This window comes from Suncus etruscus, chromosome 17 (genome assembly GCF_024139225.1).
Source record: "Suncus etruscus isolate mSunEtr1 chromosome 17, mSunEtr1.pri.cur, whole genome shotgun sequence".
In the NCBI taxonomy this organism is placed as follows: domain Eukaryota; kingdom Metazoa; phylum Chordata; class Mammalia; order Eulipotyphla; family Soricidae; genus Suncus; species Suncus etruscus.
The window spans coordinates 10,531,279-10,554,929 of NC_064864.1; the positions used below are offsets into that span (position 1 = coordinate 10,531,279).

Sequence of the window (23,651 nt, forward strand, 5' to 3'; positions counted from 1 at the left end):
AATTAAAATTAAAATTAAAAAAAAAGAAATAAATATGATACCTTTTAATTTAAGTCAGGGTGCTAAAACAATAATACAGCAGATTGGCACTTGCTTGGCATGTGACCAAGCTGAGTTTGATCCCCAGCATCCCATGTGTTTCTTCCCCGGCCCCAAGGACCACCTGTAGTGATAGCCTGAGTGCAGAGCCAGAAGTAACTACTGAGCACTTCGGGGAATGGCCCAAAAGCAAATAAAAGATTAAGTCTAGGGGAGAAGGTACTGGTGGGAGAAAAATAAAAGACTTATTAAAACTCTGGAGAAAGCAAAATTCTAAACAAATAAGGAAATGAAATATTTTAACTTCTTTGGACTTATCAGAGAGCCAACAATAGAGATAATGAAAAAACTAAATACTGATTTAACCAAATCTTTTGTTTAGACTTTACTAGGCTAGAGAGGAGGAGGAAAAGTAGGAAAATGAAGTAATGAAAATTAATTTATGGGGCCGGGCGGTGGCGCTAAAGGTAAGGTGCCTGCCTTGCCTGCGCTAACCTTGGACGGACCGCGGTTCGATCCCCCGGTGTCCCATATGGTCCCCCAAGCCAGGAGCAACTTCTGAGCACATAGCCAGGAGTAACCCCTGAGCGTTACTGGGTGTGGCCCAAAAACCAAAAAAAAAAAAATTAATTTATAAAATGGGAAAACAAAAACAAAGAAGAAATCCCTCAAAAAATAAAGTGTAAGGATCCAGAGTACTAGCATTTCCTTAAAAAACTTTCTATCCAGGGGCCAGAGAGATAGCACAGCGGTAAAGCATTTGCCTTACACACAGTCAATCCAGGACTTATGGTGGTTCGATTCCCAACATCCCATATGGTCCCCCGAGCCTGCCACGGGTGATTTCTGAGCAAAGCCAGGAGTAACCCCTGAGCGCTGCTGGATGTGGCCCAAAGCCCCCCCCCCAAAATAAAAAAGACTTTCTATTCAGGGATCCTGTAGGGTATTTGCCTCGGCCTCAATCCCCAACATCCCATATGGTCCCCTGAGCCTGCCAGGAGCTCTTTCTGACTGCAGAACCAGATAACCCCTGAGCAACACCAGGTGTGACCCTTTCCCCCAAAAAACAAACCTTTCTGTTCAATTTTATGTTAAACTATGTGTGTGCATTGTTTGATACCATTTTGATCATTTTGATCTTAAGCCAAAAAGGCAAATGTCTTTGCTTAACTTATTATCTTGACTTCATAATATTTACAAAATTTTATTATCTTCACAGCAACATTTCATGTTTAAAGAGTCTGGCTTCTGAGGCCAGAAGTGACAGAACACTTGTCTTGATGAGGTCACTCTAGGGTCAATCCCCAGAATCCCATATGGTCCCCTAAGCATTGCCAGGTATAATTTCTGAATACATAGCCCAAACTCACCAGGTATGACCCAAAAACATAAAACAAACAAACAAACAAACAAAAAAGATCTGGTTCAAGTAGATAGCTTTAGAGATATTGCAGGTCCCATTCCAGACCAAGACAATAAAGTAAACATTTCTTGATTTATCAGTGCAAGTAAAAGTTTTATTTAGATTCAATGGAACCAGTACAACTTCTGTTTATCTAGAAACCAATGTACATATCTTCTGTTTTTGTTTTTGGGTCACACCCAGTGGCACTCGGGGGTTACTCCCGGCTCTGCACTCAGAAATAGCTCCTGGCAGGTACAGGGGACTAGATGGGATTCTGGGATTCAAATCACACATCTGTCCTGGATCAGCTGCATACAAGGCAAATGCCCTACCACTGTGCTATTTCTCCTGTCCAATGAATACATCTTAAACAATATTATTGCAAAAGAAAATTGAAACACAAAGTAAGCACGCATGCTTTTGTGTAAATGACACTGACAGGTCGCAAAGGGTAATGGCAAATGGCAAAACAAAGCTGTCACTAACCTTCAATCTATTAAAAAATTAATAAAACCATTATTAAAAAAACATTATACCTGAAAATCACAATAATACATAGCACAATAAAATAAGAAAGGCCTGTGATGCAAATATCAAACTATGAAACAAAACAACAACAACAGAAAGAAAGAAAGGTTCGTTAGCTACTACAACCCTCAAGAAAGCAAGAAAAAGGCTTGGCTGTTCCACTGCCTGGCTTCCCCCAGTGAGAATAGGAAAATAAGGAGAGACTAGTGGCAATAAAATTATACCCAAAAGGGACAGAGCGGTGGCACAAGCGATAAGGCATTTGCCTTGCTCGAGGTTCGATCTCCCGGGGTCCCATATGGTCCTCCAAGCCAGGAGCGATTTCTGAGCGCATAGCCAGGAGTAACCCCTGAGTGTCACCGGGTGTGGCCTCAAAAGCAAAACAAAAAAATTGTACCCAAAAGGTTAAAACTGAAGGAGCCCTTCTGGCAATACTGAAAGGCAAAAGTGCAAAAAGGCCAACCAAATATCTATCCCATAGGTGAGATAGACAACTGTGGCGGTGAGAAGAGAGATTCACTTCTAGCAGACACCAAAGATGTGAATTGACCTGAAGATCATTAAGTAAAATTCCATCTGCCTACTTAACTACTGTTGGCACATCGTATCATCTGTATTGTAAATTCACTGGTAAGTCAAAGTCTAGGTACGCACTCTTACTTTCCTTTGAGTTTACAAATTCTACCATTAGATGCGATTGGCCTCTTCATCCCACTAACTATTATGAACATTTGTTTGTAGAAGACTCAACTTCTCTCAATGTTGAATCTATGTGCTCCCACTTCACCCACAAACCTTCCCAGTAACCAAGTGGCTATTAATTCCGATATTTCCATAATCCTTTTACTTTAACAAATTTAATTCAGTAGATTTAACTGTCACTAAAGTCAACTTTCTGGGCTGGAGTCATAGTACCTTAGCTGGTGGGGCTTTTATCTTGCATGCAACCAACCCCAGTTTGATCCCCAGTATCCCATATAGCACCACCTCTTAATCCCTGCCAGAAATAAGACCTAACCACAAAGCTGGAAATAAGCTTTGGGGACAGCTAGATGTGGCTCTAAAACCAAAACAATAAATTAAAAATTACCTTTCCTTGACTTCATCCAACTCAAATGAGATGGGTCTGCTTGAGCAAGCCTAGCAACTGGTCATGATTTTCTAGCAAGTCAATCACACTCCTTGAGGATTTACTGGAGGAGAGGAGCCCTCAAATGATCATATTCATAGGCTTCAACCCTCAGATTCTACTGAATCTTAATCTTTTTGAGACCCCAGGAATCTACCTTTTAAAAAATAAAAATAAAAACAGACTTGATAATTCACACGCAGATCTAGTATTGTGATAAAGCCAGAATCATGTGGCAAAGTCTATGCTTTTTCTCTTCAAATTCCATCCAGTTGGGTTTATTTAATCCTTACCAGTAACCCACTGCTATCCACTCTACACGTCACCTTAACTTCAGGAGTACAGAAAATGCAGTTGCTCTAAGAATTTAAAATTTAAAGGGGTTAAGTTGAACAAAATAGCTGCTTATGAACATGACAGTCAGAACAGTTCTCTAGATGTTTACATAATTCGTTACATCCTAGAGGAGCTGCTTCCAGGACTTAATAAGATGTCAGAAGTAGTCACTGATACAATTATTAAAACGTCACCCCTTTCTAAACTTGCTCCACCTAAGGCCTCTTGAAAGACATCAGACTCTACTGCATTGGAAGAGCTCTAAAGTGTGGAAAGAATCAGCAGGTACCGAGTTATCCTGAAAAATGTTGTTTTATCTACTCAAGAGGACCTTGAGTAGAGTATGTCTGTGTTTCACAGGCTTATAGAAAAAGCATGAACTCACAAAGACCGTCTAGCTAAAGGAAGAAGGTAAAGTTACCAATCAGAACAAATCTGACCTACTTGCAGAGCTAGCTGTACAATTCAGCCTACGTTAAATGTGGCTTTGCATAATCGTTATTACAGATCAAGGCACCCTCATTCAGAGGGTCTAGGAAAACTTTTCAGAGGACTCATTCTTAAATTAAGCAGCAGCTGCAGCTGGAAAAAAAAAAAACCTGCAAGCCTCCTTCTTTTATAAATCGATTCACTGCTTTGCAGACATTAATTTTCAAAAAAGGCATGATAAGGACAAAGACATTAATTCTCTCTCCAAAGAACCATTTGTTTTTGTAAAGCTGATCAAAATCTAACATCTGATTATAATTTATACCAGTTCAAGTTCTTGGTTTGTTAACATAAATTCGTTTTTCATCAGTAGGCAGAAAACCACCTTGAAATGTGGTTTTCATCTCAAACAATGCTTGAAAAGTAATTTCAAGGTAATGGTCTTTGGCCTAAGATAAAAGGTACAGCAGATAGAACAATCTTAGCCTCCTTTAGTAAAAGATGCACATATATTCGTGATGCAAACACAGTGGTCATATTGCAAGTCATCGTTTAATTCTTATTCCCAGAGTTTAAACTTTGGTTAAGGAGTCCAATTTTATCTCAATGAAAATGAATTTGCTGTAATTGACTGAGCCCATATATATTGATTTATGATGAGAATTTATCTTCGCAGCTGCTTTTTTACACTGTCTATTTCTCATGTATTTGTCCAGAGAGGATAAAAAATTTTTATCATCAGCAGGCCATTTATCATTATCAGGTCAAGGTTTTAAAGTTTATATTCTTATATTATAATCATATAAATGTATATAAATATATTTAAATATATAAATAATTTATATTGTAATATATAATACAATATAAATAATAGACAATATATAATTTATATATACATTTATATAGATGTGTATCATTTACATAAATTATAAATAAATATAAATGTATATATAAATTATACAATTTTATATAAATTCATACCATCAGCAGAAATAAGGATGTGTTTTGCATAATTTTGGGGAGTTGTGCCTTTGGAATATAATTTGGCTTAAATTGGCTTAAATTGGAATATAATTTGGAATATAATTTGGCTTAAAATAAAGAACAACTATAATTCCATGTACTGGATTCACTAATTCCCTCCTAAGATAACAAGGATCAAAAACATCATTAAAACTATATAATAAAAAATACTGTCTGCACAACTAGCACATTTTTGTAATATTTAATAAAGCAAAAACATCCAAAGAGCTATAAAGATATGGAAACTATAAAGAGACAAATTTTAACATTTTGGTATCATTTAAAAAGTTGGCTCACTTATTGGCAAAATTTTTGAGTAAGAAAAGAACATCACAATTTGTAACAGAAACAAAATATGGCATCAATTTTAGGCCATATAATATGACTAGTGATTCTTTAAATAAATACATAAAAACTAGAGACTTTAATTAGAATGTCAAAATGCATGTTAAGAAGTAGCATGATTACATGTTATATCATCATGTATTATACTATTTGCCAGATTTTCTTAATATATAGTAGGATTCTGAGGCCGGTGAGGTGGCGCTAAAGGTAAGGTGTCTGCCTTGTAAGTGCTAGCCAAGGAAGGACAGCCAAGGAAGGACAGCGGTTCGATCCCCCAGCGTCCCATATGGTCCCCCCAAGACAGGGGCAATTTCTGAGCCTTTGGCCAGGAGTAACCCCTGAGCATCAAATGGGTGTGGCCCAAAAACAAAACAAAACAAAACAAAAAAAATATATATAGTAGGATTCTGAAAAAGACCCACCAATTTATAAACATGCATACATAAAAGTAAAAATCACCTACAAGTTTTTAACATGTATAATCATTTTTATCTGAAACATAAGGACATTATGAATTTGTATCTAGTTATATATTTAGGATCATAAATCTGAATATACCTAGTAAAAGTAAGTTCAATCTCCAATAGTATTTGATGATTAACAAAGCCAAAAATGAATGTGCAAAAAAAGTACATCGTGCCAAACTCTTCAAATCTCTACCCAAACTGGTAGATCTTGCCAAGTTTCACCAACCATGCTGTTATAGACCGAAAATCAATCTTTCATTCCCTGGCCATCGGTCTCCAGTAATTCTTCCATATACAAGACAGTGAGTTTAACTGTACTATTCAAAGGCAATAAATGGGCCTCTACAGCTGTGGAGTTTCCAAATTAAGCACCTTTTACAAGCAGGATCTCTAGCCAATAAAACTTAGTTCGAAAAAATGTAGTGCCATGTTAATGGTCCTGTTATATACCAAGGTCTAGAAGTCAACTTTCAAAATAGTGCTGGTGCAAGCAAGCATCATAAGAGCTTATAAGCCTCTTATGCTCAAAGATAATGAGTGAAAAATAAAGAGCAAAATGTTCACAACCAGGAACAACAGAGAATACAAAAGCTGGACCTTGCCTTACATGCAGCTTAGCCCAGATAAAATTTCCCACACTCCAATGTCCCAAGAGCATCATCAGCTGTAATTCAACGTGGAGGGGGCCTTGAACATTGCCAAGTACAACCATGCTGGTCCAAGTACCCTTGGGCACTGCAGGGCCTGAGCAGCCATTTCACTTTCAGCCCCTCACACTGTCCCATCAGCCTAGTTGGCCAAGAATTACCAGAAGAGGACCTGGAAAGTCCACATACCAATTCTTCAACTTAATTATTTTTAAATTTAAATCATAATAAAAATTTTAAAAGGACTATGAATAGTAGGAATGAAGCTCAATACTCAGGTAAATGGAGTCAATGACCAGAAGAAAAACTTTCAGTAGAAAAAAAACTTTTGTTTTCAGAGGATTTGGTTTTTGAGATATACCCAGCAGTGCTCAGGAACCATTCCTGGCAGTGCTTGAGGATATATGCAGTGCCAGCATCAAACTCAGACCTGCCGTGTGCAAGGCAAGTGCCCTACCTACAGTACTATCCTATCCATCCAGCTCCAAATTATTTCAGTTCCTCAATCTTTCCAAGTAAGAAGGAAATGCTGTCACTTCCCTCTACTCTCCATTCTTACCCAAAAACTCAAGGGAAATAGTCAGGGCCTCCCTCAATGCAAACTACATTTTTGGCAGTGACTAGAATACAAGGCACCAACATTGTCCAATTAAGAAAAAAAATTATTAAGAGATGCTTTGTAACAGGGGGAGATTTGATTTTCCACACACTTCCTTAGAATGAGTCATTGCAGAGATAGAGCACTCCAGGATGAGAGCCAAAAACCTGCACAAACTCCTTAGCACGAGCAGGCGGTTTCTATCCACTCAGTGAGAGATGTCATAAGCCCTGCTCACAGCCAAAGCCAGACTGCTTTGCCTGTTTTGACAGTCCAGAATGCCACAAAAAGAAGACACACACACACACACACACACACACACACACACACACACACACACGCATGCACACCTACAATGCTACAATGTCTTTCTTTTCTTGCTCTGTCACTAACAGAAAGAATGTGAGGACTAGTGGGTGTGGCCCAAAAACTCTTAAATTAAATAAATAAAATAAAAGCAACCACTCAATTTATGTGAGTAAGTCTCTGGAGGTGACAGAAGATGCCAAATGCTGATCCCATCCCTTGCCAGTCATTAAAAAAAGTGGAATGAACTGCTTCCCAGAATACAAAACAAACAAACCTATCAGTTTCAGATAACCTAAACATATTCCAAATTATTCAAAAGCTAGGAGCTTACGGGGATACAGCTCAGAGAGGGAAAGGGAACTTCTTGGCCAGGCAAAAACACATTAATATTAATCTGAGATCCTATCAGACAACATAACATTGCTACATGCTATAATTCTGAATCATAACTATACTAAAAATGCTTATAACTCATGGAGTAAAACTGGGCGCAGGTCATACAGTTCCAAACTCTCAAGGATGTAAGAATTAGGAAACAGTTTTACCACCTTTTTCCACAAACTTCAAGCATGAGCCTGAAGTAAAGCAACGCATTAACGTAAGGAGCTGGACGCAGTGGTCCTCAAACTACGGCCTGCGGGCCACATACTGTGTTTGTTCCCATTTTGTTTCTTCACTTCAAAATAAGATATATGCAGTGTGCATAGGAATTTGTTTATAGTTTTTGTTTTTACTATAGTCCGACCCTCTAACTGTCTCAGAGACAGTGAACTGGCTCCCTGTTAAAAAGTTGAGCTGGAGGGCCCGGAGAGATAGCACAGCGGTGTTTGCCTTGCAAGCAGCCGATCCAGGACCAAAGGTGGTTGGTTCAAATCCCGGTATCCCATATGGTCCCCTGTGCCTGCCAGGAGCTATTTCTGAGCAGACAGCCAGGAGTAACCCCTGAGCACCTCGGGTGTGGCCCAAAAACCAAAAAAAAAAAAAAAAAAAAAAGTTGAGCTGGAGAGAAAGAGGATAGGGTGCTTGCCTTGCAAATAGCTGGGTTTGATTCCCAGAATCTCTTTAATCTACCTGCAGTGATTCCTGAGAACAGAGGCAGGAGGGAGTAACACCTGAACACTGCCAGGTGTGCCCCAGCCCATCAGAAAGAAAAAAAAAAAATACTATGCATCATTTGTGAACCTCATACTTGAGTTTTTATGAAAATCCCTGTGTTGCAAATATCTACATCTGTATGTACTGACTTGAAATTCTGCATATAAAAATGTCTTTTTCTCTGAAATTCCTGGACACCAGAAAGTTGGAAAGTGAAGCGCTGTAATTTACTCTAGTAATACTGCTTGAGGACAAATTCAATTCTACTAAACAGAGGGGGAAATTTTTTGATAATAGGAAAATAATAAGAGAGCTCAACCTCCAAAGATGTATTAAGGACAGGTAAATAACAAAACATGTAGATGCACATACATAAATAAGTATAGAAAAACAGAAAAAAAGCACCTTAAATTTGATGTGTTATTAACATATGCAAGAGGGACCTCAGCTACTAAATATTCATGACACACAAATTATACATGAGGTGTGGTTACTAAGTATTCGTAAGGTCTTCATTAGGCCATCAACATATCTGTTCTCTTCCTTTGTTCATAACACACCCCCCAAAAATTCAGAACTATCAGTAGAATAACCAGTAATCCCTAACTCTCACTCAGAACAAGTGACAAATTACAGAGAACTGGCTTCAAATTAACAATGTAGGCTGGTTCTCAAAGTCATCCTCAAGGAGTTTATCAACTAACCCAAAAAACACATTTTCAAATAATATGCATGGATTTATAAGTATAAATTGCATACTTGTGTGCCTAGGCAAAATAGAATGTAAGTAAATATTCGCAATATGTGTTTATCCACTATATGTATATATACACACATAGGAAGTCTAAGCAGGTCTTACATGGATTGTTTTCTCATAGCTACTAAAAAATACTATAAAGTTTGATGATTTGAATTCATCCATATCGAAATTAGATCTAATCACTATGATTTCATCCATCCATGCTCCAATTTATTATAACATGTAGCAGACATAACACACGCTAAATGTTGGGGCTGGAGTGATAGTACAGCACCTAGGGCATTTGCCTTGGATGTGGTTGACCCAGGTTCAATCCCTGGCACCCCATGTGGCCACCAAGTCCTGCCACAAGTGATCTCTGAAAACAGGGATGGGAGTAAACCCTCAGCACTAATGGTGTGGCCTGAAAACACCAAATTCACGTTAAGTGAATAAATAAACTGGCTATGAAGCATAGAATCAGTGCTGAAGGGAATGTACAAGGGTTAAGACATTTGTCTCTCTCATGGGTCAACTCTGGTTCTTGATACCACCCCATTTCACCCCCCCCCTCACAGCTCAATTTTCAATTCCCTAAGTACCACCAGATGTGATCCATGAACACAGAGCCAGAAGAAAGCCCTGAATATTGACCCAACCTCACCCACCCATGCAGGATTTGGTTGCATGCACTCTTTAGCTCTGGGAGTTTCTCTGCAATGATGTCCTTGACTATTGATTCTTCATGAGGGTTTTCTTCCTGTGTCTCTGGGACTTCAATGATTCTTATGTTGTTTCTGTTGAGTTTTTCAAAGACTTCTATTTTGGTCTGTTCACATTCTTTGAGGACTTTCTCCATAGTCTGATCATTTGCTTTGAGGCTCTTTTCCAACCTCTTCTGTTGTATGGAGTTGTTATGCATCTCATTTTCCAGTTCACTGATTCTCTCCTCAGCTGCTGTTACTCTGTTGGAGAAGCTTTCTAGTGAGATTTTCATTTCACCAACCAGTGTTTCAACCCAGTTATTTCAGTTTGAAGTTTTCTCATTTCGCCTTTCATTTCCTTTTGAATCTTATTTGTTTGGTTTAATTTGTTTCATACTTTCTTTGAGTTCTATGAACATCCTCCATATTTCTTCTCTAAAGTCCTTATCTGAGAGGCTAAATAGGTGATAAGTACTTGTTGGGTCATCAGAACTACCATCTTCATTCTCTAAGCATGGTGGAGGCCTTCATTGTATCCTTATTGTCATGGTTGCAGTGTGGTGTTTCTTCATGCCATGTTTGGGTTCATTAACTAAGATTAGTGTGCAGCCACAGAGCAGAGTGGTCACGCTCCTCTGGCTCAGTCCATGGTGATGGGGGTCACTGACCTGCGATGCTTTCAGAATTGCCACCAAACTGACTCCCCCTTTTGGTGGCGAGGTTGCTTACCTCACAATCCTTTCTGGGCACCACCAAAGACTCCCCCTTCTACCTCCCGCCTCAATACTTAATTTGTGATTTTCCAAAAAAGTCAGGTCTGCTTCCGCCAAAATAATAGAACAATATGGTGTATAAACTCTTGAGCCTCTCTACCCAGTGAAAGAGAAATTATCACAAGGAGATATTCCAGCATCATAACAAACATCCTAAAGCATTTCTAAACCCAAATATAATACTGTAAGGTTTCATGAACAGGAGCACTGACTTGGGGGAAACTTCTGACTCTCACACTTTACTAAGAAACAGAACAGTCCTCACTCCAAACATCATCTGATCCAACTCCAATCAAAATCAAAATTGGTGCCAAGAACATATGGTAGGATCAACTTGAGAAGAAAAATGTGGACCAAGGAAGAAAGTTCATTCTTCCCCCTTTTCTATTTGTGATGAAATAAAATATATAATTAAAAATGGAGTCAAACTTAAATGAGAATAAATAGGAGCTTCGAAAGTTATTGATACTAAGAATAAGCTATTTTATATTATGGGTAAAAATGAATTTCAATATAGAAGAATTAATAACAACTACAGCAAAGATATTTGTGTGTTCACAAGCATGTAAACCAATAATTTCACATAACTTTTGGTCCACTAAATGGTTATGCTCACCGACTGTAACACTGGTTATAGATAAAACAATGAATAAAACAATCAGAAGTCAATTAGCTTGGTACAGAATAACAAGCACAAGGACAATTTCCCTGAAAAAATATCAAGAACAAAACACAATAAATTGAATTAAAATGCAGGTGGCTTGGAGGAGAGTCCATAAAGAGCCCCTCAGGGAGAATGGAGAACATTGAGTGCAGAGCAAGATGGGTTAGAAATAAAAAGAATTATGAAGTCACTTCAAATATTTACAGTTTGCTTTGTTTATAGGGACCACACATGCCACAGCTGCAGGCCCCAAGGCACGTCCTGCAGTGCTTGGGCCTCACGGAGTGCTAGAAATTGAACACAGGGACTTGTACATGCTAGGCATGTGCTCTAAGTTCCAGTCCTGACTATATTTGCAAAAGATGCAGATCACGGGACCGGAGCAGTGGCACAAGGGTAGGGCATTTGCTTTGCACATGGCTGACCTAGGATGGACCTCAGTTCAATCCCCTGGTGTCCCATATGGTCTCCCAAGCCAGGAGCTATTTCTGAGTGCATAGCCAGAAGTAGTCCCTGAGTGTCACTAGGTGTGGCCCAAAAACAAAAACAAAAACAAAAAAAGATGCAGATCACTACAGGAGAACACTGGCAGGGGCCAGCGAAATCTATTCAATGTCTTTACTTACAAATTATGTTTTCATTTTTATAATATACATCAAAGCTGGGGTTAAGGGACTGAAATGCTAGAAGCAGAAGCAGAAGATTTGTCTTTTGTTTTTGGTGTGTTTTTGTTTGTTTGTTTTTAGTTCAGAGGTCCTGATAATGCTTACAATATAAAAGGCATTTTTGTATGAGTGTGGAAAAGTTTGGTTTGAAAGTTAACTTTCGAAGCAATAATTTAAAGCTCATATATAAAATATGAGGAATACAAAGATGGGATCAAAGAAAATCCTAGGCTATCCTGGCTTGCTAATTGGTAAAGAGCATGCAGGACATGAGACGTTCAGTAAGTTTAGGATGGGTGAACTTAAAGCAAAATGGTAGGTAAAATCATGGTCCCTAAATGTTCTGTAGCACAGAAAAGAAAATAGAGGCTAAAGATGAAAGTAGTTGACACCTAACTTTAAAAATAGAGTGAATGCTCCAGATATTTTGAGGGGTCCCAAATCAATAGTGTTCTTAAAGAGAAAATAACTGATGATGATGCAGAAAAGTGAAATAAAGCTTTGCTGCCAGGTTTAAAGAGAAAGGGGGCAGAAGCCAAGGAGGGCAGGAGGCTCCTAGAGGGCAGAAAAGGATAAGAAATGCCATCTTAGCCTCAGTGTTTCCAAACTGGGTTATACATCTGGAAATTTTGGTTTGGGGTAATAGTACTCTCAGCTACATTTGGGTGAGAGGTACTTTCTGATTGTAAAAAAGGCAGATTTGCCACCCAGCTACACTGAGATTTTTGTCTTTTTTCCTAAAAAGAAGGAGAATCACCAGATTTGGGAACCTTTGCTTGGGAAGAAACTTCTACCAACACCTTGATTTTATAGTTCAGTAAGATCCATTTGGAACTTCTAACCTCCAAATTTTTATTACTTTGGGGGCCAAAGCAATAGCAGAATGAATAGGGCGCTCCCCTTGAGTGTGGCTAATAGTATTTGCTCCCTGTCATCCCATATGGGACCCTGAGCAATGCCAGAAGGAAGTCCTGAGCACAGAGCCAGGAGTTACCCCTGAGCATGCTGGATATAGCCTCCCATTTTTCTTTAGCTATTTTAAACCCCCAGGTTTATGGGAAGTATAGTAGGGATTGAAAAGAAATGGTGGTTTTCAAAACATCTATATGTGCAATAGTTAAATAGGAATGCACAAAATTGAACAGAATTTATAAACAAGAAAGGAAGTGGTCAGAGATTTGTTATCTTGGTAAGTCAATGATATTCTTATATATATATATATATATATATATTTGTTTGTTTTGGGGGGCCACACATGTTTGATGCTCAGGGGTTACTCCTGGCTAAGCGCTCAGATATTGCCCTTGGCTTGAGGGAACCATATGGGACGCCGGGGGTTAACCACGGTCCTTCCTTGGCTAGCGCTTGCAAGGCAGACACCTTACCTCTAGCGCCAACTCACCGGCCCCGATATTCTTTTATATTAACCTTGCTCAGAGAAAAGGTCAATCTAAACTACATTTTGCATTTATCAGGATAACAAAAGCCAGTCACCATGACTGCATTTGGTAAACCAAGCCATGAAAAATTAAGGGTACATCAACCATACCACTGAAAGTGGGCAATCTCAGGAAATGGCAGCAGGCCAACTCTCATGCCAGCTGTCTCCATCACACACCATTGCCACTTTTTCACCAATGACCCTGCTTCACCACTCGTCTCCAGCTCTCTGCAGAGATTCCAAACCGAAAAAATGTCCTTGTTTGCCAGTATTTAAGCTAGAATTTTTTTTGAGTGAGTGAGCAATTGAAAACACACTCACACACACACACACACACACACACACACACACGTGCGCAATTTTAATACTGTCATACTTGTAGGAACACCAATTTAGATGTCATGTGAATTTAAAGCAGCCAATTATTCAGAAACAAAAGTAATCAAATGATCGACTAAACTGATCAACTATTAGCAACAAGAGCTTAATAAATCTTCTGATAATGACTTAATGAACTCATTTGTAAGACACAATAATTTTCTAAAATTGTCTTTTTGCTATACTTTTTTTTCTTTCTTTCCTTTTTTTATTTTATTTTTGGTTTGGGCCACACCCAGTGATGCTCAGAGGTTACTGCTGGCTTAGGGAACTATAAGGGATGCTGGGGGATCGAACCTAGGTTCAACCTAGGTCAGTGTATGCAAGGCAAATGCCCTACCGTTTGTACCACTGCTCTGGCCTCACTTTCCTTTTTTTTTAAAAAAAAATGCTCTAACTTACCTAGAAATAAATGTATTATAATCAACTATGTCAACTAAATAAAGTAATTTATATATTAAAAATAACAATAAAATTCAAAAAGTAGGGACTGGAGAGACATCATAGTGGTAGGGTGTTTGCCCTGCATACAGCCAGTCCAGGACAGATGGTGGTTCAAATCCTGGCATCCCATATGGGTCCCCTGTGCCTACCAGGAGTGACTTCTAAGCACAGAGCCAGAAGTAACCCCTGAGCGCCACCGGGTGTGAACCAAAAAACAAAACAAAACAAAAGAAGTCAAAAAGTATACTGCATGGTACTAATGAGAATCTAGAGAACTAAGAAATTTCACTCACTATAACTATTAATATTCAGTGGAGAGCTTATGAAGAGGAATTTTGCATTATCATTTGAAATCCATATGCACATATGCCTCAAACTTTAGCTTACAAAACATTGGGAGCCAGAACGATATCTCTCAGTGGTAAAGTGTTAGCCTTGCATGCAGTTGACCCAGATTCAATCCCTGGTATCCTAGATGGTTCCTCCAACCCACCCACAGAAGTAATTCCCGAGTGAAAAGTCAGGTGTGATTTCCGAGCATTAGCAGGTGTGGAAAAAAAAAAGAAATTTCAGGGGCTAGAGAGATATAGCACAGCAGATAGGGCACTTTCCTTGCATGCAGCCAACCCAGGTTCAATCCTTGATATCTCATACGGTGCTTTTAGTACTGCTAAGAGTGATTCCTAAGTCTAGAGCCAGATGTAACACCTGAGCATTGAGGAGTGTGACTCAAAAATGAAAAAAAAAAATAAATTAAACAATTCTAAAAATAAAGAAAATAAAATGCTATTAGGGTAATTCTATCTATAGTAACTATATGTAATTACTATAGTAACACTAAAGATCGGTACTTAAGTCAGACACTGAAAGAAATAAAAGCTGATCAACTATTTTAAGACAGTATGTGAAAAATCAGAAACCAGAGAAAACAGAGAAGGCTGTAATTTGTTTAAAAACAACCGGATACAACTATTTGCTCACACACTTAGCTTACCTGGGGAAGGGTGAAGTAACCATTTTAAACATAATGATTCCTCAGGCCAGAGAGTACAGAGGTTAAGTTGCTTGCCTTGAACAGATGAAGAGCTGACCCAACCCAGATTCTATCTCTGGAACTCAATATGATCCCCTGAGCACAGCCAGGAGTGATCCCTGAAGCATAGAGTCAGAAACAAGCCCTGGACACTGCCAGGTATGGCCCCCAACTTCCTCAGATCAATGGAATTAATGTGAGTATTCAGAGAATATCCCCCAGACATACAATCTATTAATCTTTGATAAAGGGGCAAGAAATCCAAAATGGTTCAAGAAAAGCCTCTTCAACAAGTGGTGTTGGCACAACTAGTCAGCCTCATGCAAAAAAGCTAACTTGGACTTCCATCTAACACTGCGCACAAAGGTCAAGTCCAAATGGATTAAAGACCTTGACATCAGACCCGAAACCATAAGGTATACAGAACAACATGTAGGTAAAACACTCCATGACATTGAGACTAAAGTCATCTTTAAGGAGGAAACAGCACTGTCCAAACAAGTGGAAGAGATTAACAAATAGCACTGTATTAAGCTAAGAAGCTTCTGTACATCGAAGGTAATAGTGATGAAAATACAAAGGCCACTCACAGAATGGGAGAAACTATTCACCCAGTACCCATCAGATAAGGGGCTAATATCTAAGATATATAAGGTACTGACAGAACTTAATAAGAATAAAACACCTAACCCCATCAAAATGGGGAGAAGAAGAGAACAGACACTTTCTCAAAGAAATACAAATGGCCAAAAGACACATGAAAAAATGCTCTACATCACTAATCATCAGGGAAATGCAAATCAAAACAACACTGAGGTACCATCTCAGGCCTCAGAGACTGGCACACATCACAAAGAACAAGAACAATCAATGCTGGCGGGGATGTGGGAAGAAAGGAACTCTCATTCACTGCTGGTAGGAATGCAGTCTAGTCCAGCCTTTATGGAAAACAATATGGAGATTCCCAAAAAATATATTTTTAGACTTTTTCTTTGCACACAGTTCACCTTGGTTTGATGTCCCGCACTACATATGATACCCTGAGCACTACCAGGAGTGATCCCAAAAGCACAGAACCAGGAGAAGTCCTGGAGCACAGCCTAGTGCACTATAAGGAATTATTAAATTCTTATAGGAATTCTTAAAACTCCTAGAAGTATGATAATATAAATAACTGTAAGTTGTGAATACAGAACCTCCTTCCTTTTCAAACCATGGCTAACATCAAATACAAACCAACTCACAAGCCATGTAGGTATCATGATATATATATATATTTTGTTGTTGTTTGTTTTTGGGCCACAACCGGTGGTGCTCAGGGGTTCCTCCTGGCTGTCTGCTCAGAAATAGCTCCTGGCAGGCACGGGGGACCATATGGGACACCGGGATTCGAACCAACCACCTTTGGTCCTGGATCGGCTGCTTGTAAGGCAAACGCCGCTGCGCTATCTCTCCGGGCCCAGGTATCATGATATTTGCCACTGCAAAATTGCCACTTGGAGGTCCTTCAAGGTCATAAAAGGCACTTCCGTTCTTTGGATGCTTCCCTCTCTTTCTGAACATAAGAGGGTGGTTGCAATTGAAAAGTAGTTTCAGTGAGCATCAAGTCGGAGATGAAGAGAACTTTGTACACTGGAGTCAGGAGCAGGGATGTGGGAGCACCACGTCCTATAGATTCTGGAGCCCCTCTCAGATGGGAGGGAGGGAGGGAGAAAGTTCCAGAACCCTTGCTTCTGGCATTTATATCAGGAGTGGCTTATCTCCACTGCTACCAAATCTCCACTTACCACACATGTATGGAGAAGTGGCATCTGGAAAGGTTAAGCACAAACACTATGGTTTTCAGCCATCAGGAGGTGATCATTTCCTCTGTGCTTACTAAGACAAGAGTGTGCTATTATTTTAGGAAGTTTTTCAACAGTCAGGGTCAAAAGACAAAGTTCCTGCTTCACTCTTGATCAAGAAGAAAAAAAACAGATGGACACAAACAATACATTCACCCAAGTTCTCTCTCCGAGAAGTGCATGGAGAAATTTGGACACCAGACAAGCAGACTGCAGGAGGCACCAACACAAAAATAAAAAGCAACAACCACCAAAAGATTATTGAAAGTCCTGGGAATAAAGAACACTTGAAAATACTCTAAATAAAGAGGGAAAATGATCAGAAACCAACGAAACGGTTTAATGTTACTGAAAGCAACATAGGGAAAAGATAACTAGGGAACTGGAATCACAAAATAAAGTTCTAACTGTTCTTTCACGTCCATTACAGTTATTTAGTAATTTTTTTGTCTTCTGACTATATAGAAGAATTCCTGTTATTTAGGTAGAAAGGTTAAAAACAACTACTGCTCAACATCCTTTTAACCTCCATTGAAGAACAAAATGTAAGAAACATTCCAAGAGTGTGCGGTAAGAATTTTAAACGTGATTTTTGTGTGAAAATCATAGCTTACTCCAGTAAAAAAAAAAAAAAATAGTTGCCAGTTCAGAAATATTTTTTGACTTAGAACAAAATACTTTAAATAATCACTTAGAGAAATCCCCTCCATGCTTCCACCACTCTCATTCCCAAGAATTTAAGGTTTTAAAACACATATTTTAGAGGAAATGGCCATGGTTTCGGTAACGTATATTTTTAAAACTCAAAGCAGCTTCAGAAAGATTGCAGAGTACTCGCAGAGATCCAGAAAATATTGCAATGTAGCCAAAAACCTTTGGATAAATAACATCTGGCATTAGTGGCTTACTATGCTTGAGTTTCTCAACTTCCTCTCTGGAGAAACTTAAGTCCCTTTTAGCCTCTCTCTGGTTTCCTTTAAAAAAAAAAATGTTTCTGGAAACAGAAACTCCACCATCTTCCATCTTCTTCTTCTGGCAAAGCACCAATAGAAGCTAGTACACTGGAGTTGAGTACCAGACATGCTACACTGCAGCTTCCACTGAGGTTCACCTAAGTTTCAGTTCCCTATTTTCCTAACTTGCAGAAAGTCTGGTAACATTACCAGTCATTGGCCTCACACTGATGTGAGTTCTAGTCCCAGATTCTGTTTACTATCTGTGTGCCACTCAACATCAGAGGACCTCAATGTCCTGTTGTAAGCATTAGAGCCAGTCCCTGTTTGGCACATAGTAGACAACCCACAAATGATAACTGTCCGGGGCCGGGTAGGTGGCGCTGGAGGTAAGGTGTCTGCCTTGCAAGCGCTAGCCAAGGAAGGACCGCAGTTCGATCCCCCGGCGTCCCATATGGTCCACCCAAGCCAGGGGCGATTTCTGAGCACATAGCCAGGAGTAACCCCTGAGCGTCAAACGGATGTGGCCCAAAAACCAAAAAAAAAAAAAAAAAAAAAATGATAACTGTCCAAGAGCTCCCATTGCTGACCATCATAAAACCAGCTGATTCCAAATTCATTTGGGATTCACTTGGATCCCAAACTCCTCTGACATTCTATCCCATTGGGCTTCCTCCGTCCTGGAAAACCTAGTTTTTGATCTTTCTCAGCAGCAACCCCTTAAACAGGTTGTAGTTTTGTTCTTCCCTTCATCCACATATATTCAGTAGAATATATAGGGAGGGACCCTCTAAAGGAAAACTAGGCAAACTCTATCCTCTTTTTTTGTTTTTTTTTTTGTTTTTGTTTTTGTTTTGTTTTTGTTTTTGGGCCACACCCGGCGGTGCTCAGGGGTTACTCCTGGCTGTCTGCTCAGAAATAGCTCCTGGAAGACACGGGGGACCATATGGGACACCGGGATTCGAACCAACCACCTTTGGTCCTGGATTGGCTGCTTGCAAGGCAAACGCCGCTGTGCTATCTCTCCGGGCCCAAACTCTATCCTCTTAAGGCACCATTTACTACTTGGCTTTCCCCTTTCAACTCTTTAGCTACATCTTAATTGTTAAGTGAAATCTTGCTAAGTGAGAAAATAAGATTCAGGATGATGTTTCTTAAAATTACGTCTGAGTGTATTTCACATGAAGTGTGATTCTTTTTAATAAGAAATAGACATATCATATTTTGTAGCTCAGTCCCCAATGTACAAGCTATTTGAGTATGAGAAGGTAGAGAATAAACAAGAATTCTCTAGTTCAAACAAAATTTCAGGATGAAAGAAGTAAAATGACAAACATTCCAATTTTAGGGCTAGAACAATAGTACAGCATATAGGATGCTTGCTTCGCTTGCAGCCCACCTTATTTCAATCTCCAGCCCCCATGGAGATTGAGTCCACTCTGAAACCACCAAGAGTGATTCTTTTTTTTTTTATTTAAACACCTTGATTACATACATGATTGTGTTTGGGTTTCAGTCATGTAAATAGCACCACCCATCACCAGTGCAACACTCCCATCACCAATGTCCCAAATCTCCGTCCTCCCCACCCGAACCCCGCCTGTACTCTAAACAGGATTTCCATTTCCCTCATACATTCTCATTATTAGGACAGTTCAAAATGTGGTTATTTCTCTAACTAAACTCTTCACTCTTTGTGGTGAGCTTCCTGAGGTGAGCTGTAACTTCCAGCTCTTTTCTCTTTTGTGTCTGAAAATTATTATTCTTAAACCCAGATACAGAAGCCATGAGTACTGATGGTTGTGGCCCTCCAATAAAAGAATACAAAAAATAAAATTCCAGTTGGAATGAATGAGGAAAGTGGCTCTAATGGGTATCAGTGCATCAAAAGGCATGGCTGCTGTCAGTATATGAGCTATGTATGAGAGCAAGAAAGAATAAAATAAAACACATTAAAGATTATACAGAAAATCAAGAGTAAGCTCTCAGAACATTTTTAGAGTAACTTCAAAGAGTAACTGTGCATATATGCCATAAAATAAGATAGTTGCTGCTTCCCTAGTAATTTTACTTTTCTTATAGTTTATAATATTAAGGAGAAAGTGTTTTGCAAAAAGTGTGAGTCCGTGGAAACACTGACATTTTTAATTTCTAATATGGATCCTACACAGCAGGATTGTTCCTGAAAGTCTTGGCACACGAAGCCCGCTCTGACCTCCACGGAGAACACAGTTTATGGAAAGTTTAAATATAGTTAATTAGGGCTAGGTGACATTGAGCCAAATCCAGTCTCTTCTAACCCATAAAATATAGCCCACATAAGGTGAGAAAAACAAAAGAAATGTCCTCAAATAACCTATCCAAAGTACCTACCTACCCAAAACACCACAGTACAGACACTTATTCTCGCCAGAGTACTCAAGAAGCATTGAGGGGCCAGAGAGATAGCACAGCAGTAAGGCGTTTTGCCTTTCATGCAGAAGGACGGTGGTTCAAATCCTGGCATCCCATATGGTCCCCCGAGCCTGCCAGGAGCGATTTCTGAGCATAGAGCCAGGAGTAACCCCTGAGCACTGCCGGGTGACCCAAAAACAAAAAACAAAAAAAACAAGAAGCATTGAAATATTACAGTGAATACCTGGCCTGAGAGTATCTGAAAGTCACTCAAAGCTAGAGCTGTTTGCAAACAACTATCTTATTATTAAGCTGAATCAACCATGATAAAATTAATGCTTCGCTCTCCCAACTTTCTAACTTTGCATAAATGTTAGATATGACAAAGTTATGCTAAACAAATTCACCCATTATAAAACCAACAAAACTCTGAGCAAAGACAGCTGAGGGGTTAAGGCACTTGCCTAACATGCTGCCCACCCTGGTTTAATCCCCAGCATGGCTGCCCACCACCCCTCCCACTCCACTCCCAGTCTAGTACAGTCCAGGGTTCTCCGTGAACTCATCGCCAGCAGTAAAGTCTGAGCATTGTCAAGTATGGTCCAAACAATCAGCTCCCTACCAAAAAAAGTGCCACAAAAACAGACCCATTAGACTTATTTAAAATCTTATTATACTAGTATCTGAAGAACTTGAATAATCATAGTTAAGTCTCCTGGATCTGTTTTTCTCTACTATAAAACAAAGATAAATAAACAAGTCAAATAATTGGTGATGGAGTTAGTCCACTTTCAAATAACTCTGGAGTAATCATTCTCAAAATGTCCTCAAGGATCCTTGGGGGATCCATAATACCTATTTTTGACAATAAGATGGAGTCATTCCTTGCCTTTTACTTTCTTCTTTTCTTTCCACATATACACTAGAGATTTTCAAGTGTTTATGACGAGGGATAGGCTAACAGAATAAATACGAAAACAGACAAGAGAAACCTGGCACACTACATACTGACAAATTTACAAAGGCATGTAACATTCACAACATATTTTTTGTTTGATAAAAGTTTTCATTTAAAAATATTTTGTATTAACATGCACTGTACTTAAGAGTTATACTTGTATACTTGAGTACATGTATTCATATATTAAAATTTCTTAAATTCAACTTCTAATAGTCAGTGTCAATTATGTGTATAACCCACACAAATAAAGTCTCCCCTAGGGACTTAACTTTTAGAATGCAAAAATGGTTTCTGAGACCAAAATGTTAATAACTACACACACACGAAGCAAACACAGCTATGTAGACTGTCATGTGATGTGTCTAAAGTCTACTTATATCTAGCCATCATAAATTTGTATTTTGTGCCAATAAAGTTTACAGGACTGCATTTTGTATTTTTATCTCACTTCCAACTTGCTTCAACTCAGAATAAAAAGTCTAAAAGAAGCCTGTTTTCTGGCATCCACATGTCCCAGGTTTTCCAGGACAGTCTTAATGTCAAATATGTTTCCAATTTTTTCCATCAACCACAAAAATGTGCCTTGTATTTCAACATTTTTGTGTCCAAAAGTATCTCCCAATCTGGTTCTCACATCCAGGAATAATCACCAAACATCCTCCTGTTATGTTGCCTGTAATTATTTTTAAAATGCTTCAACACAGTTCATGTGACAAATGCCTGTTGGTTGACTCTACCCTACACCCCAGAAGTTGTTGGTTACCAACACCCCAGGAGTGCTCTGTTAGCATCTGCCTCCTGCAACACAGAGCCCTTGAGAACTCAACACTGTCAATGTTTTCTCTCTTTTCCTTCTTCCCCGAGATACTAAAAAAACAAAAAGAACAACAACAACAAAAACAACCAAATAACTAATTTATGGAATACTGTATAACAAGAGAAAACCCTGGTGTTGAATACCTAGTGGCAATGACAAATGTTTTTTCCTTGCTCTATATATACTGTTCCCACTCACCCACCCCCAAAGATGTAGGGAAACACCAGCACAGACAAGATCATTTTTCCCTCTGGGTATTTGTTTTCCTCACAATTCCCAATACCAGAGTTCATCCTAACTGAATACATGTAGAACTTATTACTTTTCACAAAACTCAATCAAATCAGCAATATTTTTACATTTAATTAACCATGAAATTGTCTCAAAGTAGTTTTTAATCTCCCATCAAGGCCATATGCAGAGACAATGACCATATCAATTCAATTCAACAACTAATAATCCATCGCTTCACATTTTGGTAGGTCCAATAAAATGACCACAAAAAAATCCTGCCAATAAAATATAGGTTTCTTAATTCACACTATTACTAAATTCTGAATTTGTCAGAATGCCTTTCAAAAATCTGGTAGTCAAAAACAATTTTTGTAAAAAAAAAAAAATGATACAGAATTGCATAGGAACAATAATATAGTTGGTAGGGCATTTGCCTTGCATACTGCCAACCTGGGTTCGATCTCTGGCAGCCAGTATGGTCCCCCAAGTTCACCAGGAGTGATCCCTGAGTGCAAAGCCAGGAGTAAATAAGCTCTGAAAATTGCTGAGAGTAGCCCCAAATGAAACAAACAAAGGGGGTTCAAAGAGATAATACAGAAAATAAGGTGCTTGCCTTGCATAATTCCTCCCACACACCCTATCTGGTCCCCCATTCCCCACCACAAGTGATCCCTGAGCACAAAACCAAGAGTAAACTCGGAGCACGGTCAGGTGTGGCCCAAAACCTAAAAGCAACAACAAAAAGAAAATCTTGTCATCTGTGAATGAAAAAACAAGGAAACTCTAAAGTCAAATTTAGAATTTAAATTAATGTCCGAAATGCTCTAAATGCTTAGCAATGGCAGAAACAGGTAAACAAATGTGAAATTAGTGATCCATTTTTTTGCTGGTTGTTAAAAATGACCAAAGTCAAGCAAACATTCCCCTGCAAGGAGGAAAAAAAAAATAACAGCAATATTTTTTTTTTACAAACTTAAAGTGGAAATGATACCATGAAACACTTCACAAAGGTGACTAAGATACTACTTTATGAATTTCATTTTACACAAAGCAAGAGTGTCTGGAAGAAACTGACCAAAACTGTACTTAGAATCCACTTGTCTCTATTAATGCTAAATTAATGGTGGCATACTAGTTCCAGGTTAAATGGGTTCATATCTGGGAAATGCACACAGCTCTGGTTTAAGTGAAATCTATTTACGCATAACTTCCCTAATGTTTGTTTCCAAACTGTATTCGTGCAAAGTAAGCACAAAT

General features: G+C 38.9%; 1 protein-coding gene across 1 annotated transcript in view; it reads right to left on the reverse strand.

The window, feature by feature from the left end:
- Positions 1 to 23,651, reverse strand: part of BICC1 (BicC family RNA binding protein 1) — a 309,226-nt gene that overhangs the window by 229,852 nt on the left and 55,723 nt on the right. The gene's annotated exons all lie outside the window — the stretch shown is intronic.